Source organism: Cupressus sempervirens, chromosome 8 (assembly GCF_028749045.1).
Source record: "Cupressus sempervirens isolate cs-2001-9-10 chromosome 8, ASM2874904v1, whole genome shotgun sequence".
NCBI lineage: Eukaryota > Viridiplantae > Streptophyta > Pinopsida > Cupressales > Cupressaceae > Cupressus > Cupressus sempervirens.
In genome coordinates, this window is record NC_143125.1 from 766,838,956 (window position 1) to 766,856,505 (window position 17,550).

A 17,550-nucleotide genomic window follows, 5' to 3' on the forward strand; every position below is an offset into this window, starting at 1 on the left:
GACTTCTCTAGCCTATCCATCCTAATTTTTCTTTTATCCTGTCTCTAGTGGTGACTCCCCATCTTCCCGCGATCCTTAGAAGCCTCCTTCATTGGGAGGGTAATATCCTTAGTCAAGGTCTTATCTAGGAATAGATTACATTCCATGATATATGAAACATGTGAAGGACTATAGATATCTTTACTCCTAGAGCTAGGGTGGCTCACTTTTATCTTCCTCTTCCTAGTAGGTTTCTTTCTCTGTTGATCTTGAGCTCACCTCTTTCTTGTGGGGGTAGGGTTGGGGGAGGGGAAGGGTGCGGGGGGTGAGGAGGGAGTTGGGGGTTCCTGAATTTCTCCATTTTGAGCCTCTTGCTAGATCTCCTAGCAATCTTATTTCTCTTCCCTTTATCAATATCTGAATCAATTATGCTAATGTAATTTCCAGTGGTAGGGAAGTTTTTAGCAAGTCCTTTTTAAGATGGCCTAGGGCTTAGGTCAACAGAGGCTTGCAATGTCATAGTGGCAAGGGGATTAACCAAAAGAGGTGGGTTAAGGGAAAACTAAAACTTATAGATTTTGAACATGAAGGCCTGGTGTAAGATATAAAAGGGTTTCCCTTCTTCTCTATTTTTTGGACTTTAAATACACTATCCTCCATAGAATGCAAAATAAGGTGCAGAAACGAGATTAAGTCCATATTCCTAAAGTGATTTAAGATGGGGAAATGGTAATAATACATCACCTAGAACCGATCCTCAAGCATAATGTAGTGCATGATGTGTTAGGATAAACCACGAACAGAAAAGAAAACTACATGCAAATATAACCAATATCAAAAAATAATAGATCACACAGAAATAAACACAAGGCACCAAGATTTAACGTGGTTCACCCAATCCCTAGGCTACGTCCACCAAACAGCAAGTCCGATCTTATTACAATCCAGTGATTACAACCTGATTACAATCTGTAATCCCTTACAGCTCAATACCGCCGCAAGAACCAATTTCGCATCACAACATAATGAAAAAATACCTAACCCTAAACCCTTTTATACAAGTATTTTATGTTGTTTTAGGGCTACAACATGCCGGCCATATGTCAGCCATAACTTTAGTGGAAAATCTATGAATGGCGAATAGTACCAAAAAAATTTCTACGAATGGAAAATTGTACCAAAAAAACCAAACCCCACTAATTATGAAGTATGTATAGTGCTTTCCTGATCAGTCACCATAATCTAACATGATGGCGTAGCACACAATGTCCCAAGTCTTGGGTAGCTCTCCACGAGAGAAGCCACCAGACATATGCATAGGTTCCTCCTTAGTACAAAAAAAAAATTCTAGACTTGTTTCATCTGAGAATCTAGGTTGTTTATGCCAACTATTGCCATCAAAAGACAGGCCACCAACCTTAGCAATGAGGTCCTCCTTCATTTCAAAGGCCACCACATTAATGCTCAACTTTGTGTTCACCCAAAAATTCATAAATTGTAGGAAGACATGCTCATCATACCCTCCAATGCATTACATGACTAGAAAAAGCCCTACTACCCACAAATAGACCCACGCTGCCTCACTATCTTTGATGCAGACTTCAATTTCATTTGGTTCAATACAGTTCAAGCTACCACCCATGTTGCCTTCTTTGAGTTCAATCACCAAAACCTTGGTTTGTAACAACACTCCCTTGCTATAGGATAAAACTTGAAAGCAAAGGCCATTCAAAAATATAACGTTGGGAATGATCAATAATGAAATAACCAATACCTAAGTTATGATCATGAGGCATCATGAGTTTCCAACTTTCATCTCTTGTTTGCATGTATGAACGATAACTTTGCCCTCGTGGTAGAGTAGTACCAGCTATGCCCCCTTCCCTTAGAATGATATATAAGGTAAATGTCATTATTATCTTTGAAAATGCCCATCCTTTGTGGCTTTACTCCTCTGACGTGATCCTCATGAATCATCCTCTCACCATCATCATAAATATTTATGGTGTGAATGCCCTCAGGAGAAATGATCTAAAAATCTCTCTTGTCATTAAAAAAATTGACACTCAACCCAAAGAGCTTCCCACCTATATGATCAATGACACATTGCAACCTATTGTACTTCATCATATTTCACCACAATGAAATCACTTGCTATCAACTAAATGTTGCATGGATAGTGGGGTCTAGCTGACATCATCCCATTCTTTTACACCCACATAGCTATGAACCAGTTTAGCCAAGTCATTAGCCATGCCATTGCCTTCTCGATAGATGTGGTTCACATGGACCTCATAGAACCCATTCATCAAACTATAGATTTCTTGGATTATAGCCTTAACATTCCAACTGCAGTTTCCATCTTCTCTAACAAGCTTGATGATTAACAAAGAATCACCCTTGATATGTAGGCTATCAATTCTTATAGAAATTGCTATCCTCATACCCCATACAAGGGTCAAGGATTTCGCTTCATTATTTGACACCCCCGCAGAATATCTCAGATAGGCCACTAGCATCTTCCCCATACTAAACTGAATATCCCCACCAGTCACAGTCCTTCCAACTATAGTCGAGTCATGAAAGTTAAGTTTCATCTAGGAGATCAAGGGAGGGTTTCACACTGTTTTACATTTGGCATTGACTTTAGGTATGTTGAATCTTGCTACCTTCATGTTATCAATAATGATAAATATTATCATAATAATCACAAATAATTTCAAATTCAATATCAATTTTTGGTGAATTTTGAAAACAACTATAACATATATAATAATAACACCATATAATGTAATGATGATTTTTTTGTTTCTAGATTTGATTGTATATGTTTTATTAGCATCAACATTTCAGATCACACTCTATGATCCATCATTAGTTTAAGAGAAGGATGTTATCTTAATGGTGGAACACAAAGTGTGATCTAAAATATTGATGCCAAAAAAAAAACTCAATCAAATCCTCAAACAAAAAATCATTAGAAATAGATTGTGAAAACTTGATATTATTAATACAATATTACATTATGATGTTTACATAATCATAATATAATATTGTATGTGTAATCAAATATTATCTTGTGGCAGATAGATATCAATTGGTAAAGGGTGATGTGTTTATTGATTTTTAAATTTCATCAGTTAGAATAATCTTATCAAAGATACAAAATATTAACACTCCCTAGATTAGCTAGGGTGGATAAATTCTATTCCACAATAGATACACTAGAAAAGAAGAAATGACCTGTTTGGAGAGAGATGGCATATCCAAAAATATCAAGTCACATGCAATTCACGATTACATTCAAAGATATATCTATATGATATGTCCACTAACATCATTCTACATGATGCTTGTCATAGAGATATCAAATCATGGCATATCCATGGATATTAAATCACATAATATACACCATGATTATCTAAAAAATATTGTGGTTTACCTAGTGATATCAAGTCTCATGATATCCATCATAATGTATAATAAGGCATAGTTCATCATGATATGTCCACAGATATAAGATCTCATGGTATCTATCATGATGAATGAGCTAATTATTTCATAGTCATTGCTTTACAGTATTATCCAAATGCAAGTGTTCATCATTAAATAATTATCAAATTTCAAGGATGTTTATAGGGAACATAAAGCCATGAAGTTACACGCATAGCAAATAAAAGACTTTGCTCATTAGACATCTTTCCTAATATAAGTTCAAATGAATTTAGACTTATTGTCAAATTAAGTTATATTTCAACTATACCAAATTTATCGTGAAGTGTGCAACCTCTATCTTTGATAGAATCTTAGTGAGAATGTTTGTAGTGTATTCATTTTTAGTAACATATTTCAATTTAATCACACTCCTTACTACAATATATCTAACAAAGTTATATTGAGTCTCAGTGTGCTTTGATCAATCATGGAATATTGGATTCCCTAAAAATTTTGTACAACTCTAGCTATTACAATTTATGATAGTAGAATCTAGAGATGTTGTGTGTGAGTATGAGAGGGTTGTGGGCACAAGAGGATCATCCCAAAGTAAAGGGTTTTATTAGTGAGTTGAAGTGAGGTAATTCAAGAGGTCAAATCTATATTGCTTTCTAATTATGATTTATTTTATGAATAAAACTATGTTCTATTTGTTATAGTCAAGTGTTGTTTAGTATCTAGAGTCTATGCATTTGTTCCTTTAATATATTTTTTTAAATATTCATTTTGCATCAAAAATAAGTTAAATTGTCAAGACATAATAAGCATATCATATCAAAAATGTTGAATGAGAGAGTTGAGTACATCACCAAATAGTCAAAGAAAATAGACAAGAACAATTATGCAAGGTTAGTGACCAAAGAACATGACAACAAAGTCTGAAAGTAAACTCCATCATCTAACAAACAAGAGATAAAAATTTAAATAGATATATAAATGTCCATGTGTGCACATGTGTCTGTGTGTGTATGTGTATGTGAAATGCCCTAATATTTAAAAATTTAAATAAAAAATCTTGCATGGTGCTTGACTATGGACACTGCAATGGTATGCACAATTGAACAAGTTCATTCAAAATGTTAAAAAATACTCATTAATGTTAAAGGTTAAATATTATTAGAACTAATAAATATTAACATAGAAAATGAAAATAAAAAACACAGTTGATAGTGATTTTGTCCCTTTGCTTTTGTTCCTCTTGACCAAATATTAGAAAAAAAACTAAAATCTCACAAAATGCATTATAATATGACAAAAGCCTACTAAAGCAAAAAAATTCCCACTCATTACCATGGACACTACAAGGGTATGCATAATTGAACAAGTTCATTCAAAATGTTAAAAAATACTCATTCATGTTAAAGGTTAAATATTATTCGAACAAATAAATATTAACATAGAAAATGAAAATAAAAAACACAGTTGATAGTGATTTTGTCCCTTTGCTTTTGTTCCTCTTGACCAAATATTTTAAAAAAAACTAAAATCTCACAAAATGTATTATAATATGACAAAAGCCTACTAAAGCAAAAAAATTCCCACTCGTTACCATGGACACTACAATGGTATGCACAATTGAACAAGTTCATTCAAAATGTTAAAAAATACTCATTCATGTTAAAGTCCAAATATTACTAGAATAAATAAATATTAACATATGAAACGAAAATAAAAAACATAGTTGATAGTGATTTTGTCACTTTGCTTTTGTTCCTCTTGTCCAAATATTAAAAAACATAGAAAACTAAAATCTCACAAATTGTATTATAATATTACAAAAGCCTACTAAAACTACAATTTTCCCTCTCATTACCTATATAATATTTTAAAATATTTACAATTTGTTATTTTACTTTTAATAACTTTATTTCTTATGTTTGGAAATTTTTTTGTGTAAAGAAATAGAAGAAGAATGTCCCCGAGGTCGGATCACGTTGACGGCCCTCAAAGAGCGAAGAATGCCCCCGAACAAATTTAGCCACAACTGAGTGCACCCCGCCCAACACACTCATTATGAGGTGAAACACATTTTAATATGAATATTTCAATATTTCTCTGTAATAGAAGTTCAATTCTATAACTAATTATTTCAATTAACAGTGACTCAGGAAAGAATTCTTTGCGTAAAGATGTATTTCTCAGCCACAGTGGCAGGCAGAAAAACTTTGTTAGGCAGCTATACAGAGACCTCACAAACTAGGGCGTGTCCTGCTTCTTTGATCAAGACCCTGATAGTTTGCCAGTTGGAGAAGAATTCCCACCTCATATATTTGAAGCAACAAAGACATGCAAAGTAGCACTTTTACTTCTGTCTGTGGAATTCCTAGAATCAAAGTGGCCAATGAACGAACTCTCTGCCTTCGTGGAAGCGAAATACGGAACTCGTACGAATCCCCATCTCAAAATTCTACCCTTGTTCTTCAAAATGTCACCGGATGATCTTAAAAATATTACTGCAGACAATGCAAAGTGGACAGAGTTGGAGAATTCCGAGGAAAAGCGAGACAAATGGGAGAAAGCTCTGAAAGCAGTAAGGCCAATTAATGGGTTGAAGTTCAGTGAAGGTGGTGAAGAAGTGAAGTTTAGAGATGATGTAGCGACGCAAATCTGGCAGATACTTCCAACACCCTCGCCAAGGTATCACGTCCATCGTATGCAAGGAGAAGAACGCATGTGTCAGGTGAAATAAAAATCTCACTTTTGAACGAGGCTAAGCTCAGACCAAATGTATGGTGATCTAAATTTCCAAAAAAAAATCGAAATTTTTAACATTTGAATACAGCAAAGAGTTTGGAAAAAATTCATTGTATTCTCGCCAGGCTTTAAAAAAAGAAACCATTTTTTTCCTTTACCAGAAACGCAACTTTCGGCTTTCGAGGGACAAATCGTGTTTCACGTCAAGAAACGGCCGTTTTGTTAGGGCTAATGAAAATATATATAACCGCTTTTTTCAAGCAAGCAACTTTTGAAAACACTATTTCTCATCAAGTTGAATTGCCATTACATTTCACAATTCTCATGCATTTGTTTTTATCACACGTATATTCATAGCTAATGTATTTATTATATGTATTGGTTGCAGGAGGTTGCACATTTCATCAGCAGTGTTCAGCCTAACGAAAAGCTAATCCGTATCGGAGGATTGTATGGAATAGCGGGCCGAGGGAAAACCACTCTTGGCAAGGCTTTCTGCAATTTCAAATTGGGGGAATTTCAAGGTAAAGTATGCCATCTGGATTTATCTAGAGGCAATTCATTCGAAAGAGTACAACATGCCCTGCACTATCTCACTCACTGCCCTCAGTCACATCTCCAAACACTGACAGACAAAGATCAGGTGAGCAATTCAATACGATTCAGTTTTTTTAAAACTCAAGTGTTTGTGTGGAAGTGACTGGTGAAGAAGATGTCTAAGTATTCTACAATATTGTAATATATATTTGTTGGAGGAGAGAGACTGATGGGAGCGTTGTTTCTATGTGTGGATTGCTTGTTACTTGAGCTATTTATGGAGAGTGCATAATTTGTGTGATTCTCCTTAATCTGTGCCTCTAATTTTACTGCCACTAATTAAGGCTAATGTATCTCTATATATAGAGCTGTTGCAATCTCCATTCTTACTACCATGAATAATAACACTCATGTAGACTACGGCCTAACCACATACATTTGTGTGTTATGTAACTGGTTTACATCTGTGTGTTATCTGACTGGTTTCTTCAATATCTTACAGGCACAAGTTGAGCTGTATAGAAGGGTGAAGTGTCAAAGGGTATTGCTGGTTCTGGACAATATCACAGAGGAAAGCATAGACGAAGTGAAGTATTATCTTGAGGCAGAGTTGGGAGTGGACAGCTGCGTCATTTTGAGCGGAAGAAGCGTAGATGTTCCAGACAAGCACTTCAAAATAGATAAGAAGTCATGCATTGGCGTGCCAGAGCTCAAAGAGGAAGAGGCCATACGCATCTTGTTGGAAAGTATGATTTTACAGGAGTCCACTTTGACGGCAGAGGACAGGGCTTTCGCTATCAGATGTGCCCAGAGATGTTCCTTCAAAGACATCGGCTCAAAAGATCGAACATTTCACCCGTTGGCTCTAAAAATTCTTCGCGGCCACCTCTCCAGTAAATATGGTTCAGATTTGTCAGCATGGATTGATAAGGCAGAAGGCTTGGTCAACCGATCGGGTTATGGTTTGGATGACTTGTTGGCTTTCCTGGGCAAAGCTATTGACAACATGTCTCCTGCATATCGCACCACCTTCATGCTTCTCGCCCTATATATGCCGCCTAATACATCTCCACATAAAGTCAATGAGTGGCTGGCAATGATACTCAACGAAGAGATCTCCTCTATTGAGAAGGCAGTGAGTTTGAATATGTCCTTTTAGAATTTTTAGTTTGTGATTTAGATTTCTGTTAAATAAGAAAACGCTAAAGACTTACTTTATACGTGGTTTCAGGTGGGCGATCTATATAGGAATGCTTTTATCGAAGAATCTGAACCAAAAATTCTTATCCACGATCTTTATGTTGAATTCGCACAAAAGCAAAGCGAATGAAATGAGGAGATGGCTGTGGTGGAAGGGAAAGCCATGTAGTCCATGTCAGCTAATATCAAATGACGTTGCGGGGTTTGAATTGGCAAGGTTGGAGCAGTGCATACATGCAAGACTGACGCAAATCGATCTAGGCGACCTTCAAAATCTACTGGTGCTTCAGCTTGTAGATGTGCGGAATATGAGCAAGCTTGACTTGGGCGGGATGGGCCATCTGAGAAGTATTACAGTACACAATTGCAAAGACTTGAAAGAGCTTAAAGGCATGGGAAAATTGCAATGGCTAGCGTGGCTTTAGATAAGCGAAGTAAATCCAATGTTTAGATTCCCCAAGCTAGGAACCCTCAAAGGTTTACAATATCTTGAGATCAAAATAGTAGGCAGTCAGGTGCTTAATCAGCGCGCGGATCTTAGTGGTTGTGTTTTTCTGAGAGAGATTAATGTTTGTTGTAGATCTCTGTGGGAGTTCCCAAGGTTGAAGGGTTTACGGCATCTGGAGAAAGTGGAATTTAGTGTTTCTGATAAAGTAAATGTTCCCTTCGACTGTACAGAATGCGTGGAGCTTCAAAGTACCGTCATTGAAAGTGATCGGTCGGGCTGGAATTCTAAATATAAGAAACTATCCAAAACTGTATTGTGGGATAGTGATGCAGTAAAGGCATTTCCAGATGTAGACGTGTCAAGTGCTTTAGAGACATGTTCACATATAAAAGATGTCGAGGTAGAGTCGTTTGTTCCATTATATGTTATTTCAGCACTCAAAATATTAGAGTCTTGTGACTGCCTAAAAAACCTTCAACTTTGGAATTTCAGATATGTAGAGAAGCTCTTGAACTTCAGGCTTCTATCAAATTTGACTGTGCTCAAAATCGGCAAGTGTGGAATACTAGAGCCGCCAGATCTCTCGTCATCTGTCTTGTTTGAGGATATTTGTTTTGCCACACTAGAAAATTTACGAAGGTTTCCCAACTTCTCAGCACTTAAGAAATTGAAGATTCTGAGACTGTATAATTGCTGGAGGGTTGAAGATCCTCCTGATATATCTGAGTGAAACGAATTGCAGGTATTCCATCTAGTGTACAACGACAACATGAAACAACTGCCAGACATGGGAGTGTTCCCACGATTAGAGGAAATCAAACTGAGTTGGGAATCTGATGAGGTGGAGGTCATTCGCGGCACTGCTGAAAATGATCTTCCTTATCAAGATGTAAAATTTGTTCTGGAGCACTTTACGGAGGATGAAACCTTCTGAAGCTTGAGTGGCGTAAGCGCGCCAGAAGCATTGAGAGAGTGGGAGTGGCTGAGGGGGAAAGAGCATACAGGGGATAAGGTATGTCCGCAAAGGGAAGAAGTATAACTCTATCACAGCTCCGTATCAATCTCACAAGCAAAGCCAGCTTTCGGGAAAAGGAATGGTTGTCGAAAGGGAGAAGATTCACCCTTTCTGGTATACACTGGCATTCACGCTTTTATTTGCTAATCTTATATTCATCACCTTTTCCTTCAACCCGAAAGGTTGTGCAGCCAAAGCCACCCCGATTTTGTGTTGGGATATAATATTTGTGTTGCTTGCGACTATTTTCCTTAGACTGCGTGCGGTAGTTGTACGCATAAGAGCGTCTCTTTTCTAGTTCCTCTCACATGTATGGCGTTGTCAATAATAATATTGGAAACTATGTAGTTATATTTTATCATGATTCTTTTGAAACACTTATCCTCCTCACAAAATGTACTCGTGATCAAATTTCAGAATATGCGAAAAGTAGTGATTTTTTTTTTTTTCTTTTTCGAAATTGTCAAAATTTAATCTTTATGATTTGCATATTGAATAAACTTGGTGGAAATCTGGAAAATAAAACTATTTGACTTGTTTTTGTCTTTAGTCTAGCGTGTGCCTATTCTATCTATCTATCTATCTTTATTATTAGTATAGTTTGTGTGAATTAAAAATAAGACTGTTTGTAGCTGCTTGGCTATATTAATTTGTCTAATGTATATTTTTTGTGAGTAATTCAACTTCACCAAGAAATCAGAAGATCATTTGACAAAAATAAAATCATTTTTAATATTTTTAGGTCAAAAGATAATGGTAAATTTAATATCTTGATGTGCTACATAGAACTTGTTTTAGAGAAAAAATATTATTTTATAGTTAACTTTTTTTTACTTCAAAGTTTTTGTAATTTTTTTTACATTGTATTACTAGAGATTTTTTGAAAATACAAAGTTATATAAGACAATGAAATTTTTTTTAAAAATCAAATCTTTTGATTCTAGCAATAGATACTTATATTTGATTTCATTTGCATGTGTATGCTTCAATTTTCGTTTGTTTAAATATGTAACGTTCAATTTTACATGAATGGGAATTTTTTTTGTTTAATAATCCTTTTACTTTTTAAAATTTATTGTAGAGTGCATCGTTGACTTTTATGAAAAATAGTAATTTATTTGTATATTACAATGTTCATTGTTAGTTTAGAGAGCAAGTTTTAGGCTACACACAACAAGGATTTGATTGTTCGATTTCATTTTATACCATAAAAAATTTCATGTTATCATCACAATTTATGGATGCATGTGTTTTCAATAAGTTTCTTTTCTTTTCTTTTGGTGTTAAAGAGTAGTAAATAAAGATTTTTTTTCCAAATATTATTTCAGGAAAATTCCCTCTAACTGTAAAATAGTTTTTGCAGTAAGATATAGGTCTATCTCTAAGATAAATAATTTTGCTAGGAATATCTTTTAGATTTATTTTTTCATTTGATGATTTTAGTTTATGAATTACGAATAGATTGGAAAAAAAAGTCTTTTGGAAAACTCAAAAAAAGAGTGGTAAATATAAAATTAATTATTTAATTAATAAGGTAGCCTGTTTTTGAAAATTATGATGAAGACTCCAATAATTTGAAATGGTTTATTCAGAGTGAACAAAAGGAAAAATGTTCTACAAATTAAATCACTTCTTCTTTTTGATAATCTCATCAATAAAGAAGAATACCAAAAGCCTCGCACTTGGCCAAACCCATGCAATGAACAAGATGGAAAACCAAAAATTAATTTCCAATCATGGAAGAACGTCAATTAAAGTTTCAAATAAGAGCTACCTTATGGGTGGTAGAAACTAATTTTCAAGTGACAAAAGGAAAACTATTATATATTCTATGAATTACTTTATTTTTACCTATGTAATTTTATTATAAAGTTTTCACAGTAGATTGAGAGGGGACACAAGTCAAGTAACTAATAATTAATCTCAAATGTATTTCAATTATAAAATTTTATTTTATTTGTATTTATTAATAAATATAAATTATATTTTAAATTCTAATTTTTAGTATTTTTAATTGTAATGTCTAATAAAAAGCAAAAGATATTAAATTTTTCCTACAAGTTAGTATTTGAAACATTTGATTTATTGAGTATTTGAAAAGAAATTATAAATAATTGATTTCTTAAATTCATTAGAAACAAAATAATAAGATGAGTGTTCTAATATATTTGTTATCTGGTCAAGGTATATCTGATGTCGTTGGTAATGTTTCTTCTTCTGGTTCTAGTATTGCCACTTTTGGCTCTAGTGGTTGTACTTCTGTTGTTGGTAATCAAACTACTGGTATGAGTTCCAGTTTGTTGGTAGAAGTGATGACAATTGGTCCTTGTCAAAAGTTGGACAAGTTTCCCTCTATTCTAGATTCTCAAGTTTGGAAATCTAAGGTTGTGATGGTGAAGGAGGGGTGAATATCTATTACCAATAAATGATCTGAAAAGGGCCTTCCTCAATTCGATGTGAATTTATGCTCCCACAAAAAGGGAGTACAAGGGAATTCTTAGTTCCCTTATTGGATGACTGGTTAAGAGTTCCTATTGGTTTTGTTTTCTAGCCTTTTTGTCAATGGTGTTGCTAGAAATATTTATTTATATAATTATAATGTTTTTCTATGGTAGCTCACTTCAAGTTTTGGGGTCTTACTTGGGGTATTTGGTCCCTACAAAACCTTTGTTTGGATCCCTTTGGGATGTTTGGGCTTTGTTCGAATATCTTTTGTTTCTATGATGTAAAGGGGTTTTGGGTCCCCTCAAAACCTATTTTTACCTTAATCCAAAACACTATTGTGGTGCCCAAGACTAATAGTTCATTTAATTATTGACTACTTTTTCACCACTCTAAATAAGTACATTTAATTTAACTCTTCATCTGCCTGTCTTTTGATAGAATTTTTTCTTTATTTTAATTTTTTCTTTATTTCAATTTTTTATTTATTCTGATTGTGAGGGTGATTGATAGGTCTATTCTGATTGTAGCGGGTATGACTCTAGTTTGGAGGTCTACCATGAATGGGACCTTGACTCTGGAGTTAAAGAGGCTTATTATTATGAGCTTGTTACCTCTTCATGGTCACCAACTCATTTCCCATTTTCTGCACAACTGCACTATTCTCATCCATCTTCCTTTCTTGATCCCACATCCTTCTATCTATATTATGCATCAATGTCTGCATCATAGCCTCAATCCTATCAACTCCACTAGAGGATGTAGAGGCTATCGTAACCACAACAATAGGTTGACTTACAAAGCAAACATGAATACGGGCTATGGTTGGCTAATGGTTAAGCATGTCAGGGAAGAAATGCATTTGGAGCCTTGGAGATAACTTACCTCCCTGTATCAAAATATTTTTAGCCCTTATGGCAACCTCATAAGCATTTGGTAAAGTGTACCCCTTCGTAGATTGCAAGGTGGTAGTGATATCATAGTTGAAGGCTCTGAGATAATACAAAAATGCATTACCAGAAGAGGGCTTCACTACAATAGGTACTCTGTCCCATGTTTTCTAAAATCTATAATTCAAATCAATCATACATTCATGGGGGGGCCTCTTGATAGTTTTAGTTGTTGTAGTTGTTGTAAAAGTGACAGGTGGTCATTTTTTTCCTCAAAATTCTTACATAGGGCTACCCCTAACCCATCCTAATTAGTTATAGTGCTATGAGGAAAATCTCTATACCATTGTAATGTCTTTCCTTTCAAGGATGAAGCTAGAATCTTGACCACTACATCATCTTTAGAGACACCATGGATATTATAGACATTAAACAATTCTTGAATATGTTTGATAGAGGATGTGGAGGTTTCACTAGTAAACTCAAGTACACTTTTGAGAGCTAATACTAGTATGGCATGCATTTGATCTAATAGGAGGGGGCTCCCACCATTAAAGGTGGCAAAAGCATGAGCTCTAGCCATTTAAGAAAATGTTCTATTGATATGAGCAAATGGTATCCCAGGCTAAGATCTAACAATAGGAGTGGAGATAGATCTTGCAGGGGTGTGCACTACTATCCTACTCCTAATTGGTGATAAGGATACTCTAATTTTTCTTCTTGGGTTAGAAAGAGAAAGTTCTTGATACTGGAACTTACCTCTAGAAGATGCCCTTATGTGTCTCTTGGGCATGAATTACAACAACTTTGGTCTAAAAACTAGATGCACTTTGAAGTTTAGAATCAGCAAGTACTTCTGTACAATGAGCCTCTCTAAGGCTTTATACTAAAGGTAGTACTATCTCTTCAGCATAAACAAGGAATCTTTCCCAATGCAAGTGAACTTTGGAATATTGTGTTGTTCTTCTTCAGATTTAGATAATCTATGTTAGAATATTAGAAATAATGTTGATTTATCTAGACTCTCTCACATTGAGTTTGACAATCTTGATAAGATTGAAAAGAATCGAGTTGAAGAGACAATATATGCCATGATGACAATATTTAAAAAGACTCCTCTTGAACTTGCCAACTCCATACCCAAAAGTTTGTATGATAGAGTTGAGCAGAAGTGGCACTATTGTCCAGATACTGAAAGAAAAATAAGAGAGACAACACTTGCATAGGTGATGCTATAAATGAGTAAGGTTGTAATGGAAAAAGCCATTAAGAGATATATTGGAAAATTTGTTCCAAAGTATAAGACATTAAATAAATTGCAGAATGACATTGATGATATTGTATTGATGTCTAAACAAATATGGAAGCTAACATATGGACTGTTAGCATCTAAGGAAGTTGTGAAAACACCTATTGAAGTGGGTGAGGAAATAGAAGAAGAAAAAGAAGAAGACATTGAACAAGATACAGTTGAGGGAGCCACAAACATGAACATAGACACACAAGCACCAACTGTAGATGAGAAACAAATAGAACAGAGTGTACCAGATACACAAGTGTCGAGTTCCAATCCTCAACAAGAGACAAGTGCAATTATTGACACTATTAAGATTAAGGATGTTTCTTAGACTATCACTCATAACATCAATCCCCTTTTGGAGAAATACTTGAGGAATATTTTTATAAGATCCACTACATAGGTGCCTGTCCTAGTAAGTGTTGATGAAATTGAGAGGGCAGATAAGGCATTTGCAGGGGAGGAAACAAAAACACTAGAAACATCTACACCCCTTTCTCAATCTACCATGGTACAACCACCATTACCTATTGTGGTGTATCACAGAAAGGAGAAATCAATTTCCACTACTAGTACAATAGTACAAAGTGCTCTAGTCATCAGAGATGAACCTGCAAAGAAAAATGACAAACTTGAAAAATCTAGTGAGTAGAAGGATGAGATTATAGTAGTAGAGCAAGATGGAGCTCAAGCTCAAATAGGTCAGGATGGCATTCCTACACCTAAAGCACAAAACCAAGGTGTTACTAGTAATACAGAGAAAGAGAAGGACAATATTGAAGAGTCAAGTTTGAGAACAAAGCCAGAGGAGCAATTAGCAATACAAGCACTGGTACCATTACTAGAATTTGCTACGCCTCCTAGTCAAGCTCTTTAGAGGCTAAGCATAGAAGCTACACCATTACAATCCTCAAGGCCAAGTCCAAACACATCTAAGGGAGATGAGGAAACATCATATGGTGATGTGAGCTTTGATGAAGTGGTTGTGTTACCTAAATTTGATCTTGCAACCATCATAATTGAGCAGATTGGCATTCCTCAATAGGCTCTAGCAAAGAAGAAAAATCAAGAACTACTCAGAAGGGAGCATAGGCAGAGACAAACCTTGATTGATATCAAAGAGATTTCTCTTGATGTATTCAGTCTGTTGACTCCAGAAGAAAACAATCCAATAATTGAACAATTAACCAATATAGTGGATATAGTTAATGACACAGACCTATACACAAATATCAAATTACTTGAATGGTGTAAGAGAAAGTTTCTGAATAAAGTTAATGAAAAGATGTCAAGTGCTATTGCACTATCACAGGTTGAATTAGAAACCAAAATAGAGAGTGTGAAGAAGGTACTAGAGAATATTTTCTCTTTGTATACCAAATTGAATAATACTACACTCTTCACAAGGGAAGTTAGGAGTCATATCCTAAACTTGGAGAGCATTATGCAAATAGCTAGCATAACTCTACCAAACTCTCCAACCCAAAGTGAGAAACACTTCAACACCCTCCTACAATCTCAAATCTAGTTAGCAACATTACATGTAGATGAAGCCAACATCAAGGCTAAAATGATATGCATCTATTCTACATTGACTCCACACATAGAGATACTACACAAGGAACTAGCCTATGCTAAAACTCTCATGAAGAAAGATCCTCATCTTTCTACACTTGAAGGATTAGTACACCTTACTAATAAGATGGCCATCTAAATCAAGTCATTGGAGGTAGCTTCTAATAATTGGGATGAAACTCTAAAGATTATACTAGAGATCCACAAATAATTTTTGAACAAACACACTAATAGTGTATAACCCTTTGACATAAGTGTCAAAAAGGGGCAGTGAGAGAAAAGGGGGAGTAAGAGAACAAGAAATGAAAAAGAGTATGTGGGAGATAGAGACAAAGATAAATAGATAGAAATAGAGTATCAACTCAGCTTATGAAAATCTACTCAACGGGAGAAAGATTTTGGTTTAGATACGGAGTATAGAATAGAACAATCAACTCAAGGCGAGTTATGAAATTTTGAGGTACCACTAATAAGTCATGTGTTGTGAAATTTTAATATTTTGAAATTTTGTATAGAAGCCAAATAGATATTAGATATCTAAGTTATGCTTGTAAGGATAAGATCATTAATGCATGACCAAGTGTTTTTGACACTCATGCCAAAGGGGGAAATTGTTGAACTTAGATTGGTTTTGACAAATCAGTGTCTATACACTTAAGTCATTATAAGTCATTTACTTAGTTCATCATGAACAAGTAACATATGTCAAGCATAACATATAAGATAGAGAATGTCGAGTAAACAGTGAGTGTTGAGTCACTTAGATGTTGAGCAGGTAGTATGTGTCAAGTGGTTCAAGTATTGAGTAACCAATGCATGCCAAGTCATTCAAATGTCAAGTAATACAATTTTGGCAGTTGTTTGTATTGGCACAAACTACTATATAAACCATTTTTGAGCTGACTGAAGGATTGTTTTATGATCTTTGTTGATAAGGACAAATCTTAATTGTGAATCCCTATGCAGGTATGTGCAAGATCATGGTCAACCAAACTATGGCCTTAAGTGGTAGTGAAAAATCAGGAAATCAGGGTTATGTCAACTTGATAGATAATTTTAAAGTGGTTCTAGACTTTATATCAAAAAGTTGTAAGAAAATAATCTGTAGGAAATTGAATGTAGTTTCTAAACTACTAGGCCTTATCTAATGAAAAAAATATTTGATTGGTCAAAAGTTTGGATTTTAATGTAGTACTATGAAAATTTCAGAGCGAAAACAAAAAGTAGGTGTATGTCTGACCACCTTAATCAAAATCAAATGATAATTTTTTTAATATAATTATGGATATAAAAAGTAAACTCATGCTCAGATGTGACACATATTTTTGGGTATTTTTATTCCAAATAAATAATTAAATATGAATTTTCTACTAAAATAATTTCAGAATTAAAAAACTCCCCTATCTAACCACCTTAACTAATTGAAAACTTTACCAAATTATTTTTATTTTTTTTCCTTATACTAGGCGAAGCATAGAATTTGACGCAACTTTTGGATTTAAAAAATGTTATACCATTTGAAAGTTATATTTATTTTTCAATTAGTATGTCAATCAACACTTTATAATTATCTTCATTGAAAATTAACAAATAAATACTTATCAAACTCAGAATTTGACAGATATTATATCGATGGAATCTTGAGAGTGTTATTAAAAAACCCTTTTCATTTCATTCAATTTCAATGAAAATAACATTCTCAAATGGCTACTTGAAGTCTAAGTGTCAATGAAACCCTTCTCAAACACGTTTTTTGGGTTGATCAAATAGGTTTGGTAAATACCAAGCCTAATCGATTCAAATTAGGTATCCAATTTCAGATCAGATACCCGAGATTAAATCAGGTATCTAATTACTCTGAATTTTCCAATTGGGAGGGAAACTACCCACATTGGAAATTTTGGAGGGAATTTTCATAAGAAACTTTTAGAGGGAAATTTATTTTTACGAAGTGTGAGAATTATATTATAATTACATA

At 34.5% G+C, this 17,550-nt stretch overlaps 1 pseudogene; it reads left to right on the forward strand.

Moving 5' to 3' along the window:
* Window positions 1–5,386: 5,386 nt before the first annotated feature.
* On the forward strand, window positions 5,387–9,666 carry LOC149544671 (disease resistance protein RML1A-like; annotated as a pseudogene).
* The last annotated feature ends 7,884 nt before the right edge of the window (window positions 9,667–17,550 follow it).